Here is an 8,789-nt window from a genome sequence, read left to right on the forward strand (position 1 = left end):
TGGTCAGGGAACTAGATCCTACATGCTACAGCTAAGACCCAGCACAGCCAAATAAATTAATTTTTAAAATATTTTTAAAAATGATTTGACTGAGGCAAAATGAGGAGAGGGAGAGAGCTGGAGGAGAATGGGTCTGGGATGGGCAGAGCTCAGACACGTGAAGTGATTTGTCCAAGGTCACAAAGCTGGGAAGTCACCAGGAGATATGTATGACTGGTAGCCTTCAGCTTCTGAGTGGCCTTCAGTGCTGGGATGTGGCCAAAATACCCCTGCTCAAGGGGATGTAACTCAATTCTGATTTGGAAAAGAAGGTCTTGATGATTTTGAACCACACCTTCCACCCTGGTATGGGGGTTGTCTCCACCGCCAATCCCTTGTGAGCACAGCCAAGAGTGCACGCCTGGGTGGGGGAGGGGGAGGGAAGGTGGCCACACCCTGGGCTCTCAGCACCACTGCCTCTTCCTCCTGGAAGCCTTCCTGCCTGCCTCCCCAGGCTCGTCCAGGCTAAGGTTGCCACATAAAACACAGAATGGCCAGTTAAATTTGAATTTCAGGTCAACAAAAATATACCTTTTGGGGGTTTAAGTGTATTCTGTGAAGTACTGGATGTATTTATACTAAAAAATTATTCAGTGTTGGTCTAAAATTCAAATTGAGCAGGGCATCCTATTTATTTTATTGTTTTGACTGAACCTGACAACCCTACCCCCAAACTCATGTCCATTTCTCTGCTCCAGCCTTGCCCTCCTGAAAACTCTGTCACTTCCCAGCCTTGAGTGGGGAGCTCCTTGAGGACAGCACCTGTTTCCAGGAGCCCTAGGGTGGCAGGTAAGAAATTGCTGCTGTTTTTCTGAGCAATTTTGTTACATTATTCAGCGGCCTGATTTTGATTGTTCCCATTTTCTGGATGAGGAAACTGAAGATTCAAGAGGTGTTGTAATCAGCCCTGGGACACACAGCCACAAATGGATGGCTGCTGGGTTTGTATCTAAGGTCTTTGTTTCTGAGATCACTGCCTGCTTCCTCCTCCTTCTCTTTCTCCTTCTCCTCCTCTCAATTCCCTTCCAGTGGAAGGGTTCTGAAAACTCTTAGGACTTTTCCACCGAACAGGGAAAGGCAGGCAAGCATCATGCCACAAGGTGGCGCTGCTGCTCCCAGATTGGTACCGCGCTCAGTCTGCCCTCTGACCCTTCCTCCAGCCACCCATTTATCAAGCATCTCCTATGATGCACCAGGCAGGTCAGGACCCAGCGACTCACTGGATATTCAATCGTTCAACAAACAATTATTAAGTGCTTGCTGTGTGCCAGCACTGCCAGGCAGCCGTGGGGACCCAGTCTCGATCTCTGCCTTCATGGCACTCAGAGTCGAGTGGGGAGACCCACATGGGCGAGCAGGGCCCCCATTTAGACCTTGACAGGTTTGAGACCCTTGTTCTGTATCTGATGCCTCCCTTCAGGAAAAATGATCTCTTACAATTGCGTTGGTATTATTTTATTCATTTTTTCTTTTGATTTTAAGAGAAATTAAAATGAAATCATTCTGTATGTCCCTGAAAGTGCTGTGGGCCCTGGGTCTCCTGTGTCTGATGGATGACAAGTTGCCCCTGGTGACCAGGTGGGTGAAATAGAGTTGGTTGGGGCTGTGATGGGGGTGCATGGGGATGGTGGGGCCCAGAGAAGGCACTGGACTTAGATGTGGGGGGTGGTCCCGCAAGCCTTCTAGGAGGAGGTGATATCTAATCTGAGGCCTGAGAGATGGAAGGCAGAGATGAGTCAGGCAGATGAAGGTATTAGAGAGCTGTTCCAGGCAGAGAGAATAGAGAGGGTGAAGGTGCAGACCTAGAGGGTAGACCATGGCCATGGGCTGGGGAGTGTCAGGGAGGGGAGATGGAGCTAGACAGGTCAGCAACAAGGGCCAGGATGGCAGAATCCTGAGGGTACTGGGGAGCCACAGAAGTTTCTGGAGCAGGGGCAGCAGGGGCATGCTGGAGCATTTGAAAGATTTCTTAGGTCATCCTGTGGATAAAGGAAACCTGGAAGAGGAAAATGAGCCCACCTGCTTCAGGTAAGTCTTGTAAGGTGGAAGAGGGAGTACAGGAGGATATTCCAGAAACAGTGATGATTATTCATTCCAGACGTATTTATTAAGCACCTCTTGTGTACCCTCCTCAGGATACAGCTGTGAGCCAGACAGAATCTCCTTGCCCTCATGGAGCTGACATCCTAAAGGGGGAGACAGAGCTCACATAACTCTCAACACTTAGTGTATTAGAACATGGTAGGAGGTACAGAGAAAAATATAGCAGAAAAAGGAGATGGGAAATTGGGGTGGTTTACAATTTTAAATAAGGTAGACCTGGGAAGCTTTCCCATGGAGGTGACAGTTGAGCTGAGACCTGGAGGAAGGGAGGCTTTTGAAGGGACAATGTGGCTTTCAGGAGGATGTGTGCTCCAGTTGGTAGTAACAGGTGAGCAAAGGCCCTGGCGCAGGACAGTGCCTAGTGTGTTGGAGGAACAGCGAGGAAGCCGGCGTGGCTGGAGCATAGTGAGCAAGGGGGAGAGATGGAGGAGGAGAGGGCAGGGAGGGGACGGGCAGGTCGTGCAGGACCTTGTGAGCTGAGGGGGAGGGCTTGGGCTTTTGCTCTCAAGAAGGTGGGAGCCATGGAGGGCTGTGGGCAGAGGACGGATGGGACCTGACTCAGGTTGGGGTGATGGGCCCTACCTGGGGACCTGAGAGAACAGGAGGCTTTTGGGAAACCACGGCTCCTTTGAGGAGGGAGGGACTGGGAGGTGGTAGTAGGGGTTGGTTGGAGCCCTGATGGGGAAGGGGCTTCCAGTATGCAGCAGAGGTTTGGGGCCTTAATTGTGGGAACAGTGGGTGCAACTTTGGATTCAGAGGAGAGGAGGGGCCCCATTCAGATCTCTGGGGACACAAGGGTGGAAGCAATTCAGGAAAGGACAAATGGATATCTGAGGGGCAGGCAGGAACCCATGGCTCTGTCTGTTGGGGTGGTGGGAAGTTGGGAGAGATACTTCAGGCCGAGGTTTGGAAAGTGAGGTTGATATGGACGTCTGGCTGGGAATTTGGTGGTGGGGCATACAGTGGGGTGACCCTGAGGCCAGGACCAGCAGAGGAGCAAGTCTGGGGGACACTGGTAAGCAGTTTTGACTCTCCTAGAACTCCTGGCCTAGCATTGTGGATTTAGCATATAAAAATCTAGGACTCCTGGTTAAATGTGAATTTCAGGTACACGGTTAATATTTCTTTCGTATAAATATGTCCCAAAGATTGCAAGGGATGCACTTACGTTGAGAAATAACTCGTTTACCTGCGGGACCTGTACTATTTTCTGGTAACCCTACCCCGGCCAGGACAGACCTGCCCACCTTGTCTCCCCCACCCACGGCCAGTGGGTGGACAGCCTGATCGACTGTGGTCTGATGGCGGAAAGCAAGGTTTTGTCTCCACGTCTGCTCACTGCAGGAAGCTGGGGGTCTTTTAACATGCAGGCCCTGGCCTGTCCCCGCCCCCCCGCCCGGGTGGCGCCAGCTGCCCGATGCCCCTGCGAAGCTTGGGGGAGGGGAGATGTTTCCTTGGCCAGCCTCTCCCAGGCCAGCACAGGGTGGGTGGGGGTCCACACTGGGCACCCCCAGGCCCAGAATGCAGGGCCAGGGGTCTGGGCAGCAGGAGGACCTCTACGGGGCCTTTGTCCCCTCCAACCTGGTGGCCCATCTAGCTCGGAGCCAGACATCGGAAGCCCCCTGGCCTTTCTGTGAAGTTCTGCAGCTCAGACTTCCTTGTCAGAAAGTACCGGAAGGACAGAGGCCTAGGGGCTGCTAACCAGGAACCAGATCCCTCAGGTCTGCAGCCACGTGCCCCCCACGGCCCCCACACTGAGTGGCCTTGTGTGGGGTGGCCAGGCCTGGAGGCTCTGGCCGGGCCCTGCGAGCGCCAGCTGCCAGGATGTGCCAGTCACGTTGGCGGCGAGAGAACGGGCAGTCCTTGGCTCTCTCGGCTGCCCCTTTGTTCCCCGGTGGAGGTGGGGTGCTGTTGTCCTGGCAACCGGCCCCTTCCCCCTCAAACAGTCCCTGGAGGTGAAGATTGGAGGCACCTTGGGTCCAGGGGCTCTGTCCAGAGAGGGTCCCTTGTCACCCAGGGTAGCAGAGAAGTCCCCTTCCCCCAGCCAGCCCTGCCTGCTTGGAGCTCTGTGTCCGGACCTTGGGGGAGGCCAGGTCACCCCCTTGGGATTGGAATGCCGGAGGTGGCAGCAGAGAGGGGGGTGGGGGGGCATTTCCAGCGAGACAGGCGCTGTGCTGGCAGCTGCTGGCCTCCCCCACCCCTGCGCCGCCCGTCATATGTCCCCTAAGTTGAAGGCTGCAGCTGGTGTGGGTGGCTTCAGTTCCGGGGGGGATGTTATTTTGGGGGTGGGGGCAAAGGAGCATGATAGGTGCCCCCACCCAGGGCAGGAAGTGAGGCGGCCCCAGCTGCTTCTCCGGTTGGCACACCTGGTCCAGTAGGCACTGGCGGCCACCGCACAGGAAGTGTTCCCAACGCCCGCCTGTGTGGTCCCCTGAATCTGAGGCCCCGGCTGGGAGGCGGCCAGCAGGGAGGGTGCAACCCACCCCCCACCCCAGTGTGGGCCACAGTTTTCCAGAAGACCCTCAGCTGGGGTCGCAATGGTGGCGCCACCGCCACCTGAGTGAGTGCTTCCTCAGGCTGATACTGTTTATAGATGTTAATCGCGAGACATCTGGAGGGAGAGGTGGCGGATGAATCTGAATTCTCTAGATGGGGAAACTGAGGCTCAGAAATGGAAGCCACTCTGGCGAGGTCACGCAGCATAGGAACCACGGAGCTGGGAATCTCAGGAGCTTTTAGGATTTTTTGGCCACATAGCATGGCTTGCAGGATCTGCTCCCCGACTAGGGACTGAACCCAGGCCATGGCAGTGAAAGTTGGGAACGTTAACCACTCGGCAACCAGGCAACTCCCTAATCTTGATTTTAAAGATGAAACTGAAGCCCAGAGAGCCTGTATTTTGGACTCCTGGGCTCCAGGTACCCATTTCTCTTGACTGGTTCCTTAGCGTCCTTTCAAGCTTTGCAGTAAGAAAAGCTGAAGTCCAGAGAGGAGATAAAAGTCGAAACTCGAACACACAGTCCAGTGCAGGCCCCTCTGCTCTTTTTCACAAAGAAAGCCTGCAATGGCTGTGTGCACTCAGACCCTCCAGGGTCTCTATTCCAGTTCAGCCCCTCATTGACGCCCAGGGACCCTGGCTGGGAATGTCAGCTGCCTCAGCTCTGTGCCTCTGTGAACCATGTCCTTAACTTTCAGCTGAAACAGTAATAATAACTGCCGAGGGCAGTATGCAGAGGGGTTAGGGCATCTAATCTTGGCTGCAAGCACTTGGGCAAATCACTGCTCCTCTCTGATTGATCCTCAGTAGTCTCAACTGTAAAATGGGTTGAGGATTGTTATCCCTAACTCACAGATGATGGAGAGGATTAAATGAGGTAACGGGGAACTTAGCAGGGTGCCTGGGACACGGGAAGCACCATAGAAGGGTTGAGTACTTTTTACAAATTTTAAACTGTGGTAAAATACACATAACATAAAATTCACCATTTAAGCCATGTTAAAGTGCACAGCTAAGTGGCATTAAGTACATTCACATTGTTGTGCAGCCACCCCCACCATCCGTCTACAGAACTTTCTCATTTTCCCAAACTGAAACTCTGTGCCCATGAAACCCTGACTCCCCATGCCCCAGCCTCTGACCCCCATCATCCTACTTTCTGTCCCATGGTTCTGACTACTATAGGGACCTCCTATGAGTGGAATCAGACAGTGTTTGTCCATCTGTGTCTGGCTTATTTCGCTGAGCATGATATTCTCAAGGATTATCCTTTTTGTAGCAGGTGTCAGAATCTCCTTCCTTTTTAAAGCTGAATTATATTCCCATATAGGTGGAACACATTTGTGTATTTATTCATCCTTTGATGGACCCTTGGGTTGCTGAACCAGGATAGTGATAAGGGAAAGGGTAATTATCTAGAAGGATTTTTGAAAGTGGATTCAACAGAATATGCCAAGGAATTGGCTGGGAAATGTGATTTTTAAAAACTATGTCCACATATTTTGGACATTGCTTTAAAAAGGTGAAACCTGGGACTCCCCTGGTGGTCCAGTGGTTAGGACCCATTTCCACTGCAGGGGAGATGAGTTTGAACCCTGGTGGGGGAACGAAGATCCTGCATGCCTTGTAAAGTGGCCAAAATAAAAAATAGAATAATAATGCCACATCAATTAAAAAAAAAAAACTAAAATAAAAGATGGAGCTTAATTCTCTTCCCTATGACTATGGGCCGAATTTAGTGACTTATTTCTAACAAAATATGGCAGAACTGTGTGTCTGATACCTACAAGGCTTCTGAAACCAGATCATAGAAGGCACCGTAGCCTTCCCCATCCCCACTCTTGTGTCTTGCTGCAGGGGAAGCCAGGTGCCATCTTGTGAGGAGACCCAAGAAGCCCACTTAGCAAGGAACTGACGCCTCCCACCAATAGTCATGTGAGGAAGTTTTCCTGGGAGCAGCTGCCCTAGCCCCAGCCGAGCCTATAATCACAACTACATTTTGCTTTGTTTGTTTTGTCCACCCGGCGTGCGTGATCTTAATTCCCCCACCATGGATCAAACCTGTGCCCCTTGCAGTGGAAGTGCAATCATAACCACTGGACCACTGGAAAAGTCGACAACTGCATTGTGAAAAGCGGTCTCACGGACTGCTGTGTAGCGAATGGACTGTAGAGGGCAGGAGTGAGAGCAGGGCCCCCTGGGAAGTGGCTACGGCATCAGTCCAGGCAACCAGGCGTGGATGGAGATGGAAAGAATTAGATGGACGGATTTAATAGGTATTCAAGAAGTGAGACAAACAGGACTTGGGAGAAGAAAATGTCAGTGATGACCCTTAGGTGGGCTCTTCACTGAAATGGAAAGCTGAGGGAGGAGTAGGTGAAGGTGGGGGAGGGGGAGGGGGGAGGATGACTCGGTGAGTTTAGTTGTGGCAACATTGAGTCCCTGTTCCCAAAATGTTCAACGGTCTCCCTAAATGTATCTACTTGTATAATAAGAATAGACTGTATGGATGTGAGAGTTGGACCATAAAGAAGCCTGAGTGCTGAAGAATTGATGCTTTTTAACTGTGGTGTTGGAGAAGACTCTTGAGAGTCCCTTGAACTGCAAGGAGATCAAACCAGTCCATCCTAAAGGAAATCAGCCCTGAATATTCACTGGAAGGACTGATGCTGAAGCTCCAATCCTTTGGCCACCTGATGCGAAGAGCCGACTCATTAGAAAAGACCCTGATGCTGGGGAAGACTAAAGGCAGGAGGAGAAGGGGACGACAGAGCATGAAACGGTTGGATGGCATCACCGACTCAATGGACATCAGTTTGAGCAAGCTCCAGGAGATGGTGAAGGACATGGAAGCCTGGCAGTGTTGCAGTCCATGGGGTCGCAAAGAGTTAGAGATGACTGAACCAAAACAAAAAGAGGGGCTCTTCATTGGGGGTGATTCAGCCCACCCAGGGACATTTGACGATGTTTGGGGAAATTTCTGTTGTCACAACTGTGGTGGGAGGGGCGCACAGGGACGGGGGAGTGGGGTGCTCTCAGCATCTAGTGGGTAAAAGCTGGAGATGCTGCTTCAGTTCAGTTCAGTTCAGTCGCTCAGTCGTGTCCGACTCTCCGCGACCCCATGAATCACAGCACGCCAGGCCTCCCTGTCCATCACCAACTCCCGGAGTTCACTCAAACTCATGTCCACAGAATCGGTGATGCCATCCAGCCATCTCATTCTCTGTCATCCCCTTCTCCTCCCGCCCCCAACATCTCCCAGCATCAGAGTCTTTTCCAGTGAGTCAACTAGTCGCATGAGGTGGCCAAAGTATTGCAGTTTCAGCTTTAGCATCAGTCCTTCCAATGAACACCCAGGATTGATCTCCTTTAGAATGGACTGGTTGGATCTCCTTGCAGTCCAAGGGACTCTCAAGAGTCTTCTCCAGCACCACAGTTCAAAAGCATCAATTCTTCGGCGATCAGCTTTCTTCACAGTCCAACTCTCACATCCATACATGACCACAGGAAAAACCATAGCCTTAACTAGACGGACCTTTGTTGGCAAAGTAATGTCTCTGCTTTTTAATATACTATCAAGGTTGGTCATAACTTTCCTTCCAAGGAGTAAGCGTCTTTTAATTTCATGGCTGCAATCAGCATCTGCAGTGATTTTGGAGCCCCCAAAAATAAAGTCTGACACTGTTTCCACTGTTTTTCCATCTATTTCCCATGAAGTGATGGGACCAGATGCCATGATCTTTGTTTTCTGAATGTGAGCTTCAAGCCAACCTTTTCACTCTCCTCTTTCGCTTTCATCAAGAGGCTTTTTAGTTCCTCTTCACTTTCTGCCATAAGGGTAGTGTCATCTGCATATCTGAGGTTATTGATATTTCTCCCAGATCCTACAATTCACAGGACCATCGCCTATAAAAAGATTTCAGTTCAGTTCAGTTCAGTCGCTCAGTCGTGTCTGACTCTCCGCGACCCCATGAATCACAGCACGCCAGGCCTCCCTGTCCATCACCAACTCCCGGAGTTCACTCAAACTCATGTCCACAGAGTCGGTGATGCCATCCAGCCATCTCATTCTCCGTCGTCCCCTTCTCCTCCCGCCCCCAACCTTTCCCAGCATCAGAGTCTTTTCCAGTGAGTCAACTCGTCGCATGAG

The sequence above is a fragment of the Moschus berezovskii genome, chromosome 8, assembly GCF_049115385.1.
Source record: "Moschus berezovskii isolate FMDL1 chromosome 8, NW_MosBer_1.0, whole genome shotgun sequence".
NCBI classification, from domain to species: Eukaryota; Metazoa; Chordata; class Mammalia; order Artiodactyla; family Moschidae; genus Moschus; species Moschus berezovskii.